Source organism: Anastrepha obliqua, chromosome 3 (genome assembly GCF_027943255.1).
Source record: "Anastrepha obliqua isolate idAnaObli1 chromosome 3, idAnaObli1_1.0, whole genome shotgun sequence".
Taxonomy (NCBI): domain Eukaryota; kingdom Metazoa; phylum Arthropoda; class Insecta; order Diptera; family Tephritidae; genus Anastrepha; species Anastrepha obliqua.
The window spans coordinates 39,697,813-39,719,096 of record NC_072894.1 but is presented as its reverse complement, the minus strand read 5'-3'; the positions used below and the strand labels follow the sequence as shown (position 1 = coordinate 39,719,096).

The 21,284-nt window shown below is 42.0% G+C and overlaps 2 protein-coding genes across 5 annotated transcripts in view; both read right to left on the bottom strand.

Annotated features, from left to right (window-relative positions):
• The window catches only part of LOC129242383 (ankyrin-3), a 161,188-nt gene that overhangs the window by 25,460 nt on the left and 114,444 nt on the right, over positions 1-21,284 (bottom strand). The window lies entirely within an intron of this gene.
• The window catches only part of LOC129242384 (uncharacterized), a 66,968-nt gene that overhangs the window by 25,460 nt on the left and 20,224 nt on the right, over positions 1-21,284 (bottom strand). Inside the window, exon 1 of one of the 4 annotated variants that reach the window (XM_054878997.1) lies at positions 599-686. The exons of the other annotated variants lie outside the window; for them this stretch is intronic. The gene's annotated coding sequence lies outside the window, so the exon portion shown is untranslated. Of the gene's footprint in view, positions 1-598; positions 687-21,284 lie in introns of those variants that run through there. 4 annotated transcript variants of the gene reach the window in all.

Below are 21,284 nucleotides of genomic sequence, written 5' to 3'. Positions count from 1 at the left end.
CGGTGTGAATACAGCTATCGACGTAATACGTAGATTTATGTTGGATTTTTTAAATACATAGTAAAGCGATTCTCTACATACATATATAGTCAAAATCTTTTTATCTAATAGATATCATAATTATTAAGAAATTAATGTATAAGTATGCTCGTATATGTACACCCACTATAGACACAAAATGAGAGAAAAGGTTTGTCTATAGCGGTCGCAATCGCAAATCTAAAATGTAATGTTACTATGAAAAAATTGTTCTCATAAAAAACAACGTGCCGCTCGGAGGTGGCATAAAACTTTAGGCCATCCATTTGAGTAACAACATCAAGATGCATACCACAAATTGGAGGAGGAGCTCGGCAAACACCCAACAAAGCATGACACGCCTATTATATATTATACTTTTATACGAGTTTACCTACATATATGTTTTAGTATATGAAAACAATGTCCCTATATATTTAAATTAAGCTAATAAAAACAGTGTGTATGGTTTGCACTTATGTGATGTTATATCTTGAAAGTTAATCAATTAGTGAGCTAAATAAACTTACAGGTATTTACAATACTAGGGCAACTAAGTAATTAAGTAATTTTTATTTACCTTTTGGCGTTTCGATCTGCTCCGATCTCGAGTTTCTCGATGATGTCGGGCTAATACTACCCATTCGAATGCCAGACGCACCGAATTGCATTTGCAGCGCAGGATCCATAGCATAACCGGCTGCTTGTTGCCGGCGCAATGTTTCTTCGATTAAGGCCAATGGACTACGTGTTGGTTTTGGAGAGCCTGGGCTTGCGGCTAATAAGCGATCCTGTTCCGTACTAAACATTGGCAATGCAACTGAATCGGACAAACTTGAATCGGTTGTATCAATGAAACTAACATCAAACTCATTCACGCAACGTTGATCTGTTGATGGCGGGCGTACTATGGACATTGTATCCAAATCAGTGTCCGGCTGTCGGTAAATTACTTCGAATGGTTTGTCTGGGCCCAATGTTTTTGTAAAAACTTCACTTGTTAACACTTTTCTGCTTCCAGAAGATGAGGTAGAACTTTTTGTACTCTCTGTGGATCTAAAGGATCGTGAAATTTCCACATCATCATCAATTATAACTGTGCTGACAATGGCAGTAGTAGCCAGTGGCTCTTGGTGAACTTTAACTACCGTTGTTCGAGTTGGTACCGTTGGTATTTTGGAAATTTTCGGTGTAGTTGTTATGGAATTAAATCCCGTGGACGTGGTAACCACAAACTTGTCTGCTAATTTCAGATTTGCCACTTCTTTGTCTAGTTTCTTTATATTTGTAGCTGTGCGCGTATATTTACGTACACTACTCATTGAGCCGCTCGCACTAGTATTACCGCTACCAGTCAGGCTGGACTCATTCATCGAATCCTTCATCTTTTTTTGTACTTTTACATCACTTTTTTTTGTTTGTGTAGTTCTTCTTTTCGGTTGTTCAGCTTTAACTGTAGCCGTCGGTGTAGTATCCTTATTATCTTTACGACCTTTCACCTCGGTTGATTTACTTTCACTTTTAGTGGGATTAAGTTTTCTTCGAGTACCTATATTGGAATGAATACTAAGGGGAACTTTGGATCGGTGCTGTGCATTTTCAGCTCGGCTTATGAGCTTCTTTTCTTCTGAGTTCTCGTTTTTCACATTTCTATATGTTCTTGTTGTTGACCCAGTTGCGTTTGTAATCTCCTTTGCTCTGTCAAGTTTGTGCTTTATTTTACTTTGATTTGCTTTATTCAATACATTACTCATTTCCTTACTTGTTTTTGGAGGCATAGATTTTTCAATGCTATGTGCTATCACAGATTTAGTTTTCTCTATATTAGTTTTTCTATGATACAGTTTTTCAGTGCTTTTTATCGATTCCTTACTATTAGATAGTGAGTCTTTCTTTAAATTCGTCAAACTACCTTTAAAATTTAATGTTTGCTCTTCTTTGGATAGATTGCGTACATATCGCCTTGGTGCATCGGTAGTAGTAAATTGCTTACCTTTAGATATCGCTGGTGGTACAGGTGACCTTGATGCCAGCGGAGTTTCTGTATCTGAATGTTTCGACGCAGATTGTGTATTTCCATATCGTAGGCTATGCGCCAGTGTTGGCTGCATATATCTGTGCATCACAGCTGAGGTAGGTGTAGTCAATCGCTTTCGTTGAGCCTCATCACCAGCCGGTTCGGAAGATTTGCTGATTGTCTTGGGTTTAGTTTTCTTAGTAGTAGCTTTCTTTTCATATTTTTTGGTTTGCGCATAAACGCTAGTAACATGAGAATAGTCCGCCTTCGGTCGGCTAGATGTCGGACTAAATGTTCTTAGTGTGGCATTATAAGGTATCGCAGTTACATCAGTTCGTATTCGGGGTCTAGGCGTTGTTGAGCGGCTATGCGAATTGTCTTCATTTAAGCCAACGTGGACTGCATGTGGTCGTGGACTTATAGATCTATCTGACCGTACCTCAGTTCTTAAGCGGTGTTGTGCAGCTTTCACAGTTGAAACTGGTTTCGTTTCATCCTTATTTGGAAATAATTTCTTTTGCTTAACTTGCGCCGGTACTAATGGTTTAACTTTAGAAGACTTTCTACGCACGTCGGTACTTGAAGCATACCGGGCTTGAGCTTTTTCTTGTATCTGCTTCGGAGAAGACTTCGTTTGATCTTTTATGGAAGATTCATAAGGTTTCCCTGCGAACTGCTTTTTCCCTAAAACTTTCTTAGTACCCTCAGAACTTTGTCTTACCTTTTTCTTACCCTCGTCTAAATTTACAAAGTAAGCAACGGCTTTCTCCTTACGTATATCTGAAGGTTGTGAAATTGATCTTTCTAAACTATCTAAGCTACTACAAGAGTCCAAGATGTCCCGACTTTGTGAAACACTTGTAGAACGCGGCCCTTCGCTTTCAGTTATATCAGCTATAAACTGCGGGGTACTAGCAAATGCACGGTTCGATATTATATCCTGTTTCATACCCAGTTCACCGCCAACAACGACCTTCCCATCAGCGGCCTCAGAGTCAACAGGCTCGTCGAATTCTTCACCAGTTTCATCAGAAGAAAAAGTTTTTGCAATGGGTCTAGCTACGTAAAGCGGAGATTTGGGTTTGTCCTCTTGTTTACAAATTGGTTTCATTTCTTTAATACCTTCGCCCTCTGGCTTGGCATCTGACGGCACCAAGGGTACAACTCGTTTCGCGCCAGTGACCTTCGGAGTATCGAATTCTTCTTCGGACTTGTCAGCAGAGGATGTTTCCGGAATAGGTCTACTGCCGTCAAGTGGAGATTTGGGTTTGCCCTCTGGTTTCACTATTGGTTGAAAATCTTCAATACCTTCCTCCTCTGGCTTGCCAGTTGATGGAATCACAGGCATAACAGGTTTCATATCAGTCATCTTGGGTTTATCGAATTCTTCGTCAGATTCGTCAGAAGATAATGTACTTGGAATAGGTCTAGTTACGTCAAGTGGAGATTTGGGTTTTTCCTCTGGTTTCGAAATAGGTTGCATATCTTTGATAACTTTCTCTTCTGGCTTGGCAATTGATGGAATCAGGGGCGAAACTGGTTTGACGTCAGTGACCTTCGGTTTTTCGAACTCTTCCTCAGATTCGTCAGAAGAGAATGTACTTGGAATAGGTCTAGTTACGTCAAGTGGAGATTTGGGTTTGTCCTCTGGTTTTGAAATAGGTTGTATATCTTCGATAACTCTTTCTTCTGGCTTGGCAACTGATGGGATCAAGGGAATAACAGGTTTCGCGGCAGTGTCCTTGGGTTTATCGAATTCTTCGTCAGATTCGTTAGAACAGAATGTACTTGGAATAGGTCTAGTTACGTCAAGTGGAGATTTGGGTTTGTCCTCTGGTTTTGAAATAGGTTGCATATCTTTGATAATTTTTTCTTCTGGCTTGACAACTGATGGGATCAAGGGAATAACAGGTTTCGCGGCAGTGTCCTTGGGTTTATGGAATTCTTTCTCAGAAGAGAATGTGCTTGGAATATGTCTAGTTACGTCAAGTGGAGATTTGGGTTTGTCCTCTGGTTTTGAAATAGGTTGTATATCTTTGATAACTTTCTCTTCTGCCTTGGCAACTGACGGAATCAGGGGCGAAACTGGTTTCACGTCAGTGACCTTCGGCTTTTCGAAATCTTCCTCAGATTCGTCAGAAGATAATGTACTTGAAGTAGGTCTAGTAACGTCAAGTGGAGATTTGGGTTTGTCCTCTGGTTTTGAAATATGTTGCATATCTTTGATAACTTTCTCTTCTGGCTTGGAAACTGATGGAATCAGGGGCGAAACTGGTTTCAAGTCAGTGACCTTCGGCTTTTCGAACTCTTCCTCAGATTCGTCAGAAGAGTCAGAAGAGAATGTACTTGGAATAGGTCTAGTAACGTCAAGTGGAGATTTGGGTTTGTCCTCTGGTTTTGAAATAGGTTGCATATCTTTGATAACTCTCTCTTCTGGCTTGGAAACTGATGGAATCAAGGGCGAAATTGGTTTCAAGTCAGTGACCTTCGGCTCTTCGAACTCTTCCTCTGATTCGTCAGAAGATAATGTACTTGGAGTAGGTCTAGTTACGTCAAGTGGAGATTTGGGTTTGTCCTCTGATTTTGAAATAGGTTGCATATCTTTGATAACTTTATCTTCTGGCTTGACAACTGATGGGATCAAGGGATCAGCAGGTTTCGCGGCAGTGTCCTTGGGTTTATCTAATTCTTCGTCAGATTCGTCAGAAGAGAATGTACTCGGAATAGGTCTAGTTACGTCAAGTGGAGATTTGGGTTTGTCCTCTGGTTTCGAAATAGGTTGCGTATCTTTGATAACCTTCTCTTCTGGCTTGGCAATTGATGGAATCTGGGGCGAAACTGGTTTGACGTCAGTGACCTTCGGCTTTTCGAACTCTTCCTCAGATTCGTCAGAAGAGAATGTACTTGGAGTAGGTCTAGTAACGTCAAGTGGAGATTTGGGTTTGTCCTCTGGTTTTGAAATATGTTGCATATCTTTGATAACTTTCTCTTCTGGCTTGGAAACTGATGGAATCAGGGGCGAAACTGGTTTCAAGTCAGTGACCTTCGGCTTTTCGAACTCTTCCTCAGATTCGTCAGAAGATAATGTACTTGGAGTAGGTCTAGTAACGTCAAGTGGAGATTTGGGTTTGTCCTCTGGTTTTGAAATAGGTTGCATATCTTTGATAACTCTCTCTTCTGGCTTGGAAACTGATGGAATCAGGGGCGAAACTGGTTTCAAGTCAGTGACCTTCGGCTTTTCGAACTCTTCCTCTGATTCGTCAGAAGATAATGTACTTGGAATAGGTCTAGTTACGTCAAGTGGAGATTTGGGTTTGTCCTCTGGTTTCGAAATAGGTTGCGTATCTTTGATAACCTTCTCTTCTGGCTTGGCAACTGATGGAATCAGGGGCGAAACTGGTTTGACGTCAGTGACCTTCGGCTTTTCGAACTCTTCCTCAGATTCGTCAGAAGAGAATGTACTTGGAATAGGTCTAGTTACGTCAAGTGGAGATTTGGGTTTGTCCTCTGGTTTTGAAATAGGTTGCATATCTTTGATAACTTTTTCTTCTGGCTTGACAACTGATTCGATCAATGGCATAACAGGTTTCGCGACAGTGTCCGTCGGTTTACCGAATTCTTCGTCAGATTCGTCAGAAGACAATATACTTGGAATAGGGCTAGTTGCGTCAAGTGGAGATTTGGGTTTGTCCTCTGGTTTCGAAATAGGTTGCGTATCTTTGATAACCTTCTCTTCTGGCTTGGCAATTGATGGAATCAGGGGCGAAACTGGTTTGACGTCAGTGACCTTCGGCTTTTCGAACTCTTCCTCAGATTCGTCAGAAGGGAATGTACTCGGAATAGGTCTAGTTACGTCAAGTGGAGATTTGGGTTTGTCCTCTGGTTTTGAAATAGGTTGTGTATCTTTGATAACTTTTTCTTCTGGCTTGACAACTGATTCGATCAATGGCATAACAGGTTTCGCGACAGTGTCCGTCGGTTTACCGAATTCTTCGTCAGATTCGTCAGAAGACAATATACTTGGAATAGGGCTAGTTGCGTCAAGTGGAGATTTGGGTTTGTCCTCTGGTTTCGAAATAGGTTGCGTATCTTTGATAACCTTCTCTTCTGGCTTGGCAACTGATGGAATCAGGGGCGAAACTGGTTTGACGTCAGTGACCTTCGGCTTTTCGAACTCTTCCTCAGATTCGTCAGAAGAGAATGTACTTGGAATAGGTCTAGTTACGTCAAGTGGAGATTTGGGTTTGTCCTCTGGTTTCGAAATAGGTTGCGTATCTTTGATAACCTTCTCTTCTGGCTTGGCAACTGATGGAATCAGGGGCGAAACTGGTTTGACGTCAGTGACCTTCGGCTTTTCGAACTCTTCCTCAGATTCGTCAGAAGAGAATGTACTTGGAATAGGTCTAGTTACGTCAAGTGGAGATTTGGGTTTGTCCTCTGGTTTTGAAATAGGTTGCATATCTTTGATAACCTTTTCTTCTGGCTTGACAACTGATGGAATCAGGGGCGAAACTGGTTTCACGTCAGTGTCCTTCGGTTTTTCGAACTCTTCCTCAGATTCGTCAGAAGATAATATACTTGGAGTAGGTCTAGTTACGTCAAGTGGAGATTTGGGTTTATCCTCTGGTTTTGAAATAGGTTGTATATCTTTGATAACTTTCTCTTCTGGCTTGACAACTGATGGAATCAGGGGCGAAACTGGTTTCGCGGCAGTGTCCTTGGGATTATCGAATTCTTCGTCAGATTCGTCAGAAGATAATGTACTTGGAATAGGTCTAGTTACGTCAAGTGGAGATTTGGGTTTGTCCTCTTGTTTTGAAATAGGTTGCATATCTTTGATAACTTTATCTTCTGGCTTGACAACTGATGGGATCAATGGCATAACAGGTTTCGCGACAGTGTCCGTCGGTTTTTCGAACTCTTCCTCAGATTCGTCAGAAGATAATATACTTGGAGTAGGTCTAGTTACGTCAAGTGGAGATTTGGGTTTATCCTCTGGTTTTGAAATAGGTTGTATATCTTTGATAACTTTCTCTTCTGGCTTGACAACTGATGGAATCAGGGGCGAAACTGGTTTCGCGGCAGTGTCCTTGGGATTATCGAATTCTTCGTCAGATTCGTCAGAAGATAATGTACTTGGAATAGGTCTAGTTACGTCAAGTGGAGATTTGGGTTTGTCCTCTGGTTTCGAAATAGGTTGCGTATCTTTGATAACCTTCTCTTCTGGCTTGGCAACTGATGGAATCAGGGGCGAAACTGGTTTGACGTCAGTGACCTTCGGCTTTTCGAACTCTTCCTCAGATTCGTCAGAAGAGAATGTACTTGGAATAGGTCTAGTTACGTCAAGTGGAGATTTGGGTTTGTCCTCTGGTTTTGAAATAGGTTGCATATCTTTGATAACTTTTTCTTCTGGCTTGACAACTGATTCGATCAATGGCATAACAGGTTTCGCGACAGTGTCCGTCGGTTTACCGAATTCTTCGTCAGATTCGTCAGAAGACAATATACTTGGAATAGGGCTAGTTGCGTCAAGTGGAGATTTGGGTTTGTCCTCTGGTTTCGAAATAGGTTGCGTATCTTTGATAACCTTCTCTTCTGGCTTGGCAATTGATGAAATCAGGGGCGAAACTGGTTTGACGTCAGTGACCTTCGGCTTTTCGAACTCTTCCTCAGATTCGTCAGAAGGGAATGTACTCGGAATAGGTCTAGTTACGTCAAGTGGAGATTTGAGTTTGTCCTCTGGTTTTGAAATAGGTTGTGTATCTTTGATAACTTTTTCTTCTGGCTTGACAACTGATTCGATCAATGGCATAACAGGTTTCGCGACAGTGTCCGTCGGTTTACCGAATTCTTCGTCAGATTCGTCAGAAGACAATATACTTGGAATAGGGCTAGTTGCGTCAAGTGGAGATTTGGGTTTGTCCTCTGGTTTCGAAATAGGTTGCGTATCTTTGATAACCTTCTCTTCTGGCTTGGCAATTGATGGAATTAGGGGCGAAACTGGTTTGACGTCAGTGACCTTCGGCTTTTCGAACTCTTCCTCAGATTCGTCAGAAGAGAATGTACTTGGAATTGGTCTAGTTACGTCAAGTGGAGATTTGGGTCTGTCCTCTGGTTTTGAAATAGGTTGCATATCTTTGATAACTTTTTCTTCTGGCTTGACAACTGATGGGATCAAGGGAATAACAGGTTTCGCGGCAGTGTCCTTGGGTTTATGGAATTCTTTCTCAGAAGAGAATGTGCTTGGAATATGTCTAGTTACGTCAAGTGGAGATTTGGGTTTGTCCTCTGGTTTTGAAATAGGTTGTATATCTTTGATAACTTTCTGTTCTGGCTTGTCAACTGCTTGAATCAGGGACGAAACTGGTTTGACGTCAATGACCGCGGGTTTATCGAACTCTTCGTCAGATTCGTCAGAAGAGAATGTACTTGGAACAGGTCTAGTTTCGTCCAGTGGAGATATGGGTTTGTCCTCTGGTTTTGAAATAGGTTGTATAACTTTGATAACTTTCTCTTCTGGCTTGGCAACTGATGGAATGAGGGACGAAACTGGTTTCACGTCAATGACCGCGGGTTTATCGAACTCTTCGTCAGATTCGTCAGAAGAGAATGTACTTGGAATAGGTCTATTTACGTCAAGTGGAGATTTAGGTTTGTCCTCTGGTTTTGAAATAGGTTGCATATCTTTGATAACTCTCTCTTCTGGCTTGGCAACTGATGGAATCAGAGGCGAAACTGGTTTCACGTCAGTGACCTTCGGTTTATCGAATTCTTCCTCAGATTCGTCAGAAGAGAATGTACTTGACATAGGTCTAGTTACGTCAAGAGGAGATTTGGGTTTGTCCTCTGGTTTTGAAATAGGTTGTATAACTTTGATAACCTTTTCTTCTGGCTTGACAACTGATGGAATCAGGGGCGAAACTGGTTTCACGTCAGTGTCCTTGGGTTTATCGAACTCTTTGTCAGATTCGTCAGAAGAGTCAGAAGAGAATGTACTTGGAATAGCTCTAGTTGCGTCAAGTGGAGATTTGGGTTCGTCCTCTGGTTTTGAAAAAGGTTGCATATCTTTGATAACTTTCTCTTCTGGCTTGGCAACTGATGGAATCAGGGGCGAAACTGGTTTAACCTCAGTGACCTTCGGTTTTTCGAACTCTTCCTCAGATTCGTCAGAAGATAATGTACTTGGAATAGGTCCAGTTACGTCAAGTGGAGATTTGGGTTTGTCCTCTGGTTTTGAAATAGGTTGTATATCTTTGATAACTTTCTGTTCTGGCTTGGCAACTGATGGAATCAGGGGCGAAACTGGTTTCACGTCAGTGACCTTCGGCTTTTCGAACTCTTCCTCAGATTCGTCAGAAGATAATGTACTTGGAATAGGTCTAGTTACGTGAAGTGGAGATTGGGATTTGTCCTCTGCTTTTAAAATAGGTTGCATATCTTTGACAACTTTATCATCTGGCTTTGCAATTGATGGAATCAGGGGCGAAACTGGTTTGACCTCAGTGACCTTCGGTTTTTCGAACTCTTCCTCAGATTCGTCAGAAGAGAATGTACTTGGAATAGGTCTAGTTACGTCAAGTGGAGATTTGGTTTTGTCCTCTGGTTTTGAAATAGGTTGCATATCTTTGATAACTTTCTCTTCTGGCTTTGCAATTGATGGAATCAGGGGCGAAACTTGTTTGACCTCAGTGACCTTCGGTTTCTCGAACTCTTCCTCAGATTCGTCAGAAGAGAATGTACTTGGAATAGTTCTAGTTACGTCAAGTGGAGATTTGGTTTTGTCCTCTTGTTTTGAAATAGGTTTTATATCTTTGATAACTTTTTGTTCTGGCTTTGCAACTGATGGAATCAGGGGCGAAACTGGTTTCACGTCAGTGACCTTCGGCTTTTCGAACTCTTCCTCAGATTCGTCAGAAGATAATGTACTTGGAGTAGGTCTAGTTACGTCAAGTGGAGATTTGGGTTTGTCCTCTGGTTTTGAAATAGGTTGCATATCTTTGATAACTTTCTCTTCTGGCTTTGCAATTGATGGAATCAGGGGCGAAACTTGTTTGACCTCAGTGACCTTCGGTTTTTCGAACTCTTCCTCAGATTCGTCAGAAGAGAATGTACTTGGAATAGTTCTAGTTACGTCAAGTGGAGATTTGGTTTTGTCCTCTTGTTTTGAAATAGGTTGTATATCTTTGATAACTTTTTGTTCTGGCTTTGCAACTGATGGAATCACGGGCGAAACTGGTTTCACGTCAGTGACCTTCGGCTTTTCGAACTCTTCCTCAGATTCGTCAGAAGATAATGTACTTGGAGTAGGTCTAGTTACGTCAAGTGGAGATTTGGGTTTGTCCTCTGGTTTTGAAATAGGTTGCATATCTTTGATAACTTTCTCTTCTGGCTTTGCAATTGATGGAATCAGGGGCGAAACTTGTTTGACCTCAGTGACCTTCGGTTTCTCGAACTCTTCCTCAGATTCGTCAGAAGAGAATGTACTTGGAATAGTTCTAGTTACGTCAAGTGGAGATTTGGTTTTGTCCTCTTGTTTTGAAATAGGTTTTATATCTTTGATAACTTTTTGTTCTGGCTTTGCAACTGATGGAATCAGGGGCGAAACTGGTTTCACGTCAGTGACCTTCGGCTTTTCGAACTCTTCCTCAGATTCGTCAGAAGATAATGTACTTGGAGTAGGTCTAGTTACGTCAAGTGGAGATTTGGGTTTGTCCTCTGGTTTTGAAATAGGTTGCATATCTTTGATAACTTTCTCTTCTGGCTTTGCAATTGATGGAATCAGGGGCGAAACTTGTTTGACCTCAGTGACCTTCGGTTTTTCGAACTCTTCCTCAGATTCGTCAGAAGACAATGTACTTGGAATAGTTCTAGTTACGTCAAGTGGAGATTTGGTTTTGTCCTCTGGTTTTGAAATAGGTTGCATATCTTTGATAACTTTCTCTTCTGGCTTTGCAATTGATGGAATCAGGGGCGAAACTTGTTTGACCTCAGTGACCTTCGGTTTCTCGAACTCTTCCTCAGATTCGTCAGAAGATAATATACTTGGAATAGTTCTAGTTACGTCAAGTGGAGATTTGGTTTTGTCCTCTTGTTTTGAAATAGGTTGTATATCTTTGATAACTTTTTGTTCTGGCTTTGCAACTGATGGAATCAGGGGCGAAACTGGTTTCACGTCAGTGACCTTCGGCTTTTCGAACTCTTCCTCAGATTCGTCAGAAGATAATGTACTTGGAGTAGGTCTAGTTACGTCAAGTGGAGATTTGGGTTTGTCCTCTGGTTTTGAAATAGGTTGCATATCTTTGATAACTTTCTCTTCTGGCTTTGCAATTGATGGAATCAGGGGCGAAACTTGTTTGACCTCAGTGACCTTCGGTTTCCCGAACTCTTCCTCAGATTCGTCAGAAGATAATGTACTTGGAATAGGTCTAGTTACGTCAAGTGGAGATTTGGGTTTGTCCTCTTGTTTTGAAATAGGTTGCATATCTTTGATAACTTTATCTTCTGGCTTTGCAACTGATGGGATCAAGGGCATAACAGGTTTCGCGGCAGTGTCCTTGGGTTTATCGAATTCCTCGTCAGATTCGTCAGAAGATAATGTACTTGGAGTAGGTCTAGTTACGTCAAGTGGAGATTTGGGTTTGTCCTCTGGTTTTGAAATAGGTTGCATATCTTTGATAACTTTCTCTTCTGGCTTTGCAATTGATGGAATCAGGGGCGAAACTTGGTTGACCTCAGTGACCTTCGGTTTCCCGAACTCTTCCTCAGATTCGCCAGAAGAGAATGTACTTGGAATAGGTCTTGTTAAGTCAAGTGGAGATTTGGGTACGTCCTCTGGTTTTGAATTAGGTTGCATATCTTTGATAACTTTTTCTTCTGGCATGACAACTGGTGGAATCAAGGGCATAACAGGTTTCGCGGCAGTGTCCTTGGGTTTATCGAATTCTTCGTCAGATTCGTCAGAAGAGAATGTACTCGGAATAGGTCTAGTTACGTCAAGTGGAGATTTGGGTTTGTCCTCTGGTTGTGAAATAGGTTGTGTATCTTTGATAACTTTTTCTTCTGGCTTGACAACTGATGGGATCAAGGGCATAACAAGTTTCGCGGCAGTGCCCTTGGGTTTACCGAATTCTTCGTCAGATTCGTCAGAAGACAATATACTTGGAATAGGGCTAGTTACGTCAAGTGGAGATTTGGGTTTGTCCTCTTGTTTCGAAATAGGTTGCGTATCTTTGATAACTTTCTCTTCTGGCCTGGCAATTGATGGAATCAGGGGCGAAATTGGTTTGACGTCAGTAACCTTCGGCTTTTCGAACTCTTCCTCAGATTCGTCAGAAGAGTCAGAAGAGAATGTACTTGGAATAGGTCTAGTTACGTCAAGTGGAGATATGCGTTTGTCCTCTGGTTTTGAAATAGGTTGCATATCTTTGAAAACTTTCTCTTCTGGCTTGTCAACTGATTGAATCAGGGGCGAAACTGGTTTCGCGTCAGTGTCCTTGGGTTTATCGAATTCTTCGTCAGATTCGTCAGAAGAGAATGTACTTGGAATAGATCTAGGTACGTCAAGTGGAGATTTGGGTACGTCCTCTGGTTTTGAATTAGGTTGTATATCTTTGATAACTTTTTCTTCTGGCATGACAACTGGTGGGATCAAGGGCATAACAGGTTTCGCGGCAGTGTCCTTGGGTTTATCGAATTTTTCGTCAGATTCGTCAGAAGAAAATGTACTCGGAATAGGTCTAGTTACGTCAAGTGGAGATTTGGGTTTGTCCTCTTGTTTCGAAATAGGTTGCGTATCTTTGATAACTTTCTCTTCTGGCCTGGCAATTGATGGAATCAGGGGCGAAACTGGTTTGACGTCAGTAACCTTCGGCTTTTCGAACTCTTCCTCAGATTCGTCAGAAGAGTCAGAAGAGAATGTACTTGGAATAGGTCTAGTTACGTCAAGTGGAGATATGCGTTTGTCCTCTGGTTTTGAAATAGGTTGCATATCTTTGATAACTTTCTCTTCTGGCTTGTCAACTGATTGAATCAGGGGCGAAACTGGTTTCGCGTCAGTGTCCTTGGCGTTATCGAATTCTTCGTCAGATTCGCCAGAAGAGAATGTACTTGGAATAGGTCTTGTTAAGTCAAGTGGAGATTTGGGTACGTCCTCTGGTTTTGAATTAGGTTGTATATCTTTGATAACTTTTCCTTCTGGCATGACAACTGGTGGGATCAAGGGCATAACAGGTTTCGCGGCAGTGTCCTTGGGTTTATCGAATTCTTCGTCAGATTCGTCAGAAGAGAATGTACTCGGAATAGGTCTAGTTAAGTCAAGTGGAGATTTGGGTTTGTCCTCTGGTTTTGAAATAGGTTGTGTATCTTTGATAACTTTTTCTTCTGGCTTGACAACTGATGGGATCAAGGGCATAACAGGTTTCGCGGCAGTGTCCGTCGGTTTACCGAATTCTTCGTCAGAGTCGTCAGAAGACAATATACTTGGAATAGGGCTAGTTACGTCAAGTGGAGATTTGGGTTTGTCCTCTTGTTTCGAAATAGGTTGCGTATCTTTGATAACTTTCTCTTCTGGCTTGGCAATTGATGGAATCAGGGGCGAAACTGGTTTGACGTCAGTAACCTTCGGCTTTTCGAACTCTTCCTCAGATTCGTCAGAAGAGAATGTACTTGGAATAGTTCTAGTTACGCCACGTGGAGATTTGGGTTTGTCCTCTGGTTTTGAAATAGGTTGTATATCTTTGATAACTTTTTCTTCTGGCCTGTCCTTGGGTTTATCGAACTCTTCCTCAGATTCGTCAGAAGATAATGTACTTGGAATAGTTCTAGTTACGTCAAGTGGAGATTTGGGTTTGTCCTCTGGTTTTGAAATAGGTTGCATATCTTTGATAACTTTCTCTTTCGGCTTGTCAACTGATGGGACCAAGGGCAAAGCTGGCTTCGCGTCAGTGAACTTCGGTTTTTCGAGTTTTTCCTCAGATTCGTCAGAAGAGAATGTACTTGGAATAGGTTTAGTTACGGCAAGTGGAGATATTGGTTTGTCCTCTGGTTTCGAAATAGGTTGGATATCTTTGATACCTCTCTCTTCTGGCTTGTCAATTGATGGCATCAGGGGCGAAACTGGTTTCACGTCAGTGTGCTTGGGTTTATCGAATTCTTCGTCAGATTCGTCAGAAGACAATATACTTGGAATAGGGCTAGTTACGTCAAGTGGAGATTTGGGTTTGTCCTCTTGTTTCGAAATAGGTTGCGTATCTTTGATAACTTTCTCTTCTGGCCTGGCAATTGATGGAATCAGGGGCGAAATTGGTTTGACGTCAGTAACCTTCGGCTTTTCGAACTCTTCCTCAGATTCGTCAGAAGAGTCAGAAGAGAATGTACTTGGAATAGGTCTAGTTACGTCAAGTGGAGATATGCGTTTGTCCTCTGGTTTTGAAATAGGTTGCATATCTTTGATAACTTTCTCTTCTGGCTTGTCAACTGATTGAATCAGGGGCGAAACTGGTTTCGCGTCAGTGTCCTTGGGTTTATCGAATTCTTCGTCAGATTCGCCAGAAGAGAATGTACTTGGAATAGATCTAGGTACGTCAAGTGGAGATTTGGGTACGTCCTCTGGTTTTGAATTAGGTTGTATATCTTTGATAACTTTTTCTTCTGGCATGACAACTGGTGGGATCAAGGGCATAACAGGTTTCGCGGCAGTGTCCTTGGGTTTATCGAATTCTTCGTCAGATTCGTCAGAAGAAAATGTACTCGGAATAGGTCTAGTTACGTCAAGTGGAGATTTGGGTTTGTCCTCTTGTTTCGAAATAGGTTGCGTATCTTTGATAACTTTCTCTTCTGGCCTGGCAATTGATGGAATCAGGGGCGAAACTGGTTTGACGTCAGTAACCTTCGGCTTTTCGAACTCTTCCTCAGATTCGTCAGAAGAGTCAGAAGAGAATGTACTTGGAATAGGTCTAGTTACGTCAAGTGGAGATATGCGTTTGTCCTCTGGTTTTGAAATAGGTTGCATATCTTTGATAACTTTCTCTTCTGGCTTGTCAACTGATTGAATCAGGGGCGAAACTGGTTTCGCGTCAGTGTCCTTGGCTTTATCGAATTCTTCGTCAGATTCGCCAGAAGAGAATGTACTTGGAATAGGTCTTGTTAAGTCAAGTGGAGATTTGGGTACGTCCTCTGGTTTTGAATTAGGTTGTATATCTTTGATAACTTTTCCTTCTGGCATGACAACTGGTGGGATCAAGGGCATAACAGGTTTCGCGGCAGTGTCCTTGGGTTTATCGAATTCTTCGTCAGATTCGTCAGAAGAGAATGTACTCGGAATAGGTCTAGTTAAGTCAAGTGGAGATTTGGGTTTGTCCTCTGGTTTTGAAATAGGTTGTGTATCTTTGATAACTTTTTCTTCTGGCTTGACAACTGATGGGATCAAGGGCATAACAGGTTTCGCGGCACTGTCCGTCGGTTTACCGAATTCTTCGTCAGAGTCGTCAGAAGACAATATACTTGGAATAGGGCTAGTTACGTCAAGTGGAGATTTGGGTTTGTCCTCTTGTTTCGAAATAGGTTGCGTATCTTTGATAACTTTCTCTTCTGGCTTGGCAATTGATGGAATCAGGGGCGAAACTGGTTTGACGTCAGTAACCTTCGGCTTTTCGAACTCTTCCTCAGATTCGTCAGAAGAGAATGTACTTGGAATAGGTCTAGTTACGCCACGTGGAGATTTGGGTTTGTCCTCTGGTTTTGAAATAGGTTGTATATCTTTGATAACTTTTTCTTCTGGCCTGTCCTTGGGTTTATCGAACTCTTCCTCAGATTCGTCAGAAGATAATGTACTTGGAATAGTTCTAGTTACGTCAAGTGGAGATTTGGGTTTGTCCTCTGGTTTTGAAATAGGTTGCATATCTTTGATAACTTTCTCTTTCGGCTTGTCAACTGATGGGACCAAGGGCAAAGCTGGCTTCGCGTCAGTGAACTTCGGTTTTTCGAGTTTTTCCTCAGATTCGTCAGAAGAGAATGTACTTGGAATAGGTTTAGTTACGGCAAGTGGAGATATTGGTTTGTCCTCTGGTTTCGAAATAGGTTGCATATCTTTGATACCTCTCTCTTCTGGCTTGTCAATTGATGGCATCAGGGGCGAAACTGGTTTCACGTCAGTGTGCTTGGGTTTATCGAATTCTTCGTCAGATTCGTCAGAAGAAAATGTAGTTGGAATAGGCCTAGTTACGTCAAGTAGAGATTTAGGTTTGTCCTCTGGTTTTGAAATGGGTTGTATATCTTTGGTAACTTTCTCTTCTGGCCTGGCAACTGATGGAATGAGGGACCAAACTGGTTTCAGGTCAATAACCGCGGGCTTATCGAACTCTTCCTCGGATTCGTCAGAAGAGAATGTACTTGGAATAGGTCTAGTTACGTCAAGTGGAGATTTGGGTTTGCCCTCTGATTTTGAATTAGGTTGTAGATCTTTGATAACTTTTTCTTCTGGCATGACAACTGGTGGGATCATGGGCATAACAGGTTTCGCGGCAGTGTCCTTGGGTTTATCGAATTCTTCGTCAGATTCGTCAGAAGAGAATGTACTTGGAATAGGTATAGTTACGTCAAGTGGAGATTTGGGTTTGTCCTCTTGTTTTGAAATAGGTTGCATATCTGTGATAACTTTCTCTTCTGGCTTGGCAAGTGATGGAATCAGGGGCGAAACTGGTTTCACGTCAATGACCGCGGGTTTATGGAATTCTTCGTCAGATTCGTCAGAAGAGAATGTACTTGGAATAGGTCTAGTTACGTCAAGTGGAGATTTGGGTTTGTCCTCTGGTTTTGAAAAAGGTTGCATTTCTTTGATAACTTTCTCTTCTGGCTTGACAACTGATGGAATCAGGGGCGAAGCCAATTTCACGTGAGTAAACATCGGCTTTTCGAACTCTTCCTCAGATTCGTCAGAAGAGTCAGAAGAGAATGTACTTGAAATAGGTCTAGTTACGTCCAGTGGAGATTTGGGTTTGTCCTCTGGTTTTGAAATAGGTTGCATATCTTTGATAACTTTCTCTTCTGGCTTGGCAACTGATGGAATCAGGGGTGAAACTGGTTTCACGTCAGTAACCTTCGGCTTTTCGAATTCTTCGTCAGATTCGTCAGAAGAGAATGTGCTTGGAATAGGTCTAGTTACGGCAAGTGGAGATTTGGGTTTGTCCTCTGGTTTTGAAATACGTTGTATATCTTTAATAACTTTCTCTTCTGGCTTGTCAACTGATGGAATCAGGGGCGAAACTGGTTTCGCGTCAGTAACCTTCGGCTTTTCGAACTCTTCCTCAGATTCGTCAGAAGAGAATGTACTTGGAATAGGTATAGTTACGTCAAGTGGAGATTTGGGTTTGTCCTCTGATTTTGAATTAGGTTGTAGATCTTTGATAACATTTTCTTCTGGCATGACAACTGGTGGGATCAAGGGCATAACAGGTTTCGCGGCAGTGTCCTTGGGTTTATCGAATTCTTCGTCAGATTCGTCAGAAGAGAATGTACTTGGAATAGGTATAGTTACGTCAAGTGGAGATATTGGTTTGTCCTCTGGTTTTGAAATAGGTTGCATATCTTTGATAACTTCCTCTTCTGGCTTGTCAACTGATGGAATCAAGGGCAAAATTGGTTTCACGCCAGTGTCCGTCGGCTTTTCGAACTCTTCCTCAGATTCGTCAGAAGAGAATGTACTTGGAATAGTTCTAGTTACGTCAAGTGGAGATTTGGGTTTGTCCTCTGGTTTTGAAATAGGTTGTATATCTTTGATAACTTTCTCTTCTGGCTCGGCAAATGGTGGAATCAGTGGCGAAACTTGTTTGACGTCAGTGACCTTCGGTTTTTCGAACTCTTCCTCAGATTCGTCAGAAGAGAATGTACTTGGAATAGTTCTAGTTACGTCAAGTGGAGATTTGGGTTTGTCCTCTGGTTTTGAAATAGGTTTTATATCTTTGATAACTTTTTGTTCTGGCTCGGCAAATGATGGAATCAGTGGCGAAACTTGTTTGACGTCAGTGACCTTCGGTTTTTCGAACTCTTCGTCAGAAGAGAATGTGCTTGGAATAGGTTTAGTTACGTCAAGTGGAGATTTGGGTTTGTCCTCTGGTTTTGAAATAGGTTGTATATCTTTGATAACTTTCTCTTCTGGCTTGGCAACTGATGGAATCAGGGGCGAAACTGGTTTCACGTCAGTGGCCTTCGGTTTATCGAATTCTTCCTCAGGTTCGTCAGAAGAGAATGTACTTGGAATAGGTCTAGTTACGTCAAGTGGGGATTTGGGTTTGTCCTCTGGTTTTGAAATAGGTTGCATATCTTTGATAACTTTCTCTTCTGGCTTGGCAACTGATGGAATCAGGGGTGAAACTGGTTTCACGTCAGTAACCTTCGGCTTTTCGAACTCTTCCTCAGATTCGTCAGAAGAGAATGTACTTGGAATAGGTCTAGTTACGTCAAGTGGAGATTTGGGTTTGTCCTCTGGTTTTGAAATAGGTTGTATATCTTTGATAACTTTCTCTTCGGGCTCGGCAAATGATGGAATCAGTGGCGAAACTTGTTTGACGTCAGTGACCTTCGGTTTTTCGAACTCTTCCTCAGATTCGTCAGAAGAGAATGTACTTGGAATAGTTCTAGTTACGTCAAGTGGAGATTTGGGTTTGTCCTCTGGTTTTGAAATAGGTTGTATATCGTTGATAACTTTCTCTTCTGGCTTGGCAACTGATGGAATCAGGGGCGAAACTGGTTTCACGTCAGTGGCCTTGGGTTTATCGAATTCTTCCTCAGGTTCGTCAGAAGAGAATGTACTTGGAATAGGTCTAGTTACGTCAAGTGGGGATTTGGGTTTGTCCTCCGGTTTTGAAATAGGTTGCATATCTTTGATAACTTTCTCTTCTGGCTTGGCAACTGATGGAATCAGGGGTGAAACTGGTTTCACGTCAGTAACCTTCGGCTTTTCGAACTCTTCCTCAGATTCGTCAGAAGAGAATGTACTTGGAATAGTTCTAGTTACGTCAAGTGGAGATTTGGGTTTGTCCTCTGGTTTTGAAATAGGTTGTATATCTCTGATAACTTTCTCTTCTGGCTCGGCAAATGATGGAATCAGTGGCGAAACTTGTTTGACGTCAGTGACCTTCGGTTTTTCGAACTCTTCCTCAGATTCGTCAGAAGAGAATGTACTTGGAATAGGTCTAGTTACGTCAAGTGGGGATTTGGGTTTGTCCTCTGGTTTTGAAATAGGTTGTATATCTCTGATAACTTTCTCTTCTGGCTCGGCAAATGATGGAATCAGTGGCGAAACTTGTTTGACGTCAGTGACCTTCGGTTTTTCGAACTCTTCGTCAGAAGAGAATGTGCTTGGAATAGGTTTAGTTACGGCAAGTGGAGATTTGGGTTTGTCCTCTGGTTTTGAAATAGGTTGTATGTCTTTGATAACTTTCTCTTCTGGCTTGTCAACTGATGGAATCAGGGGCGAAACTGGTTTCGCCTCAGTAACCGTCGGCTTTTCCAACTCTTCCTCAGATTCGTCAGAAGGCAATGTACTTAGAATAGGTCTAGTTACGTCAAGTGGAGATTTGGGTTTGTCCTCTGGTTTTGAAATAGGTTGCATATCTTTGATAATTTTCTCTTCTGGCTTGACAACTGATGGACTCAGGGGCGAAACTGGTTTCGCGTCAGTAACCTTCGGCTTTTCTTTGATAACTTTCTCTTCTGGCTCGGCAAATGATGGAATCAGTGGCGAAACTGGTTTGACGTCAGTGACCTTCGGTTTTTCGAACTCTTCCTCAGATTCGTCAGAAGAGAATGTACTTGGAATAGGTCTAGTTACGTCAAGCGGAGATTCGGGTTTGTCCTCTGGTTTTGAAATAGGTTGCATTTCTTTGATAACTCTCTCTTCTGGCTTGGCAACTGATGGAATCTGGGGCGAAACTGGTTTCACGTCAGTGACCTTCGGTTTTCCGAAGTCTTCCTCAGATTCGTCAGAAGATAATGTACTTGGAATAGGTCTAGTTACGTCGAGAGGAGATTTGGGTTTGTCCTCTGGTTTTGAAATAGGTTGTATGTCTTTGATAACTTTCTCTTCTGTCTTGTCAACTGATGGAATCAAGGGCAAAATTGGTTTCACGCCAGTGTCCTTCGATTTATCGAATTCTTCGTCAGATTCGTCAGAAGGGAATGTGCTTGGAACTGGTTTCACGTCAGTGACCTTCGGTTTTTCGAACTCTTCCTCAGATTCGTCAGAAGATAATGTACTTGGAATAGGTCTAGTGACGTCGAGAGGAGATTTGGGTTTGCCCTCTGGTTTTGAAATAGGTTGTATGTCTTTGATAACTTTCTCTTCTGGCTTGTCAACTGATGGAATCAAGGGCAAAATTGGTTTCACGCCAGTGTACGTCGATTTATCGAATTCTTCGTCAGATTCGTCAGAAGAGAATGTGCTTGGAATAGGTTTAGTTACGGCAAGTGGAGATTTGGGTTTGTCCTCTGGTTTTGAAATAAGTTGTATGTCTTTGATAACTTTCTCTTCTGGCTTGTAAACTGATGGAATCAGGGGCGAAACTGGTTTCGCCTCAGTAACCGTCGGCTTTTCCAACTCTTCCTCAGATTCGTCAGAAGACAATGTACTTGGAATAGGTCTAGTTACGTCAAGTGGAGATTTGGGTTTGTCCTCTGGTTTTGAAATAGGTTGCATATCTTTGATAACTCCCTCTTCTGGCTTCACAACTGATGGAATCTGGGGCGAAACTGGTTTCACGTCAGTGACCTTCGGTTTTTCGAACTCTTCCTCAGATTCGTCAGAAGATAATGTACTTGGAATAGGTCTAGTTACGTCAAGTGGAGATTTGGGTTTGTCCTCTGGTGTTGAAATAGGTTGCATATCTTCGATAACTCTCTTTTCTGGCTTGGCAACTGATGGAATCAAGGGCAAAATTGGTTTCACGCCAGTGTCCGTCGGCTTTTCGAACTCTTCCTCAGATTCGTCAGAAGAGAATGTACTTGGAATAGGCCTAGTTACGTCAGTTGGAGATTTCGGTTTGTCCTCTGGTTTTGAGATAGGTTGTATATCTTTGATAATTTTCTCTTCTGGCTTGACAACTGATGGGATCAAGGGCATAACAGGTTTCGCGGCAGTGTCCTTGGGTTTATCGAATTCTTCGTCAGATTCGTCAGAAGAGAATGTACTTGGAATAGGTCTAGTTACGTCAAGCGGAGATTTGGGTTTGTCCTCTGGTTTCGAAATAGGTTGCAT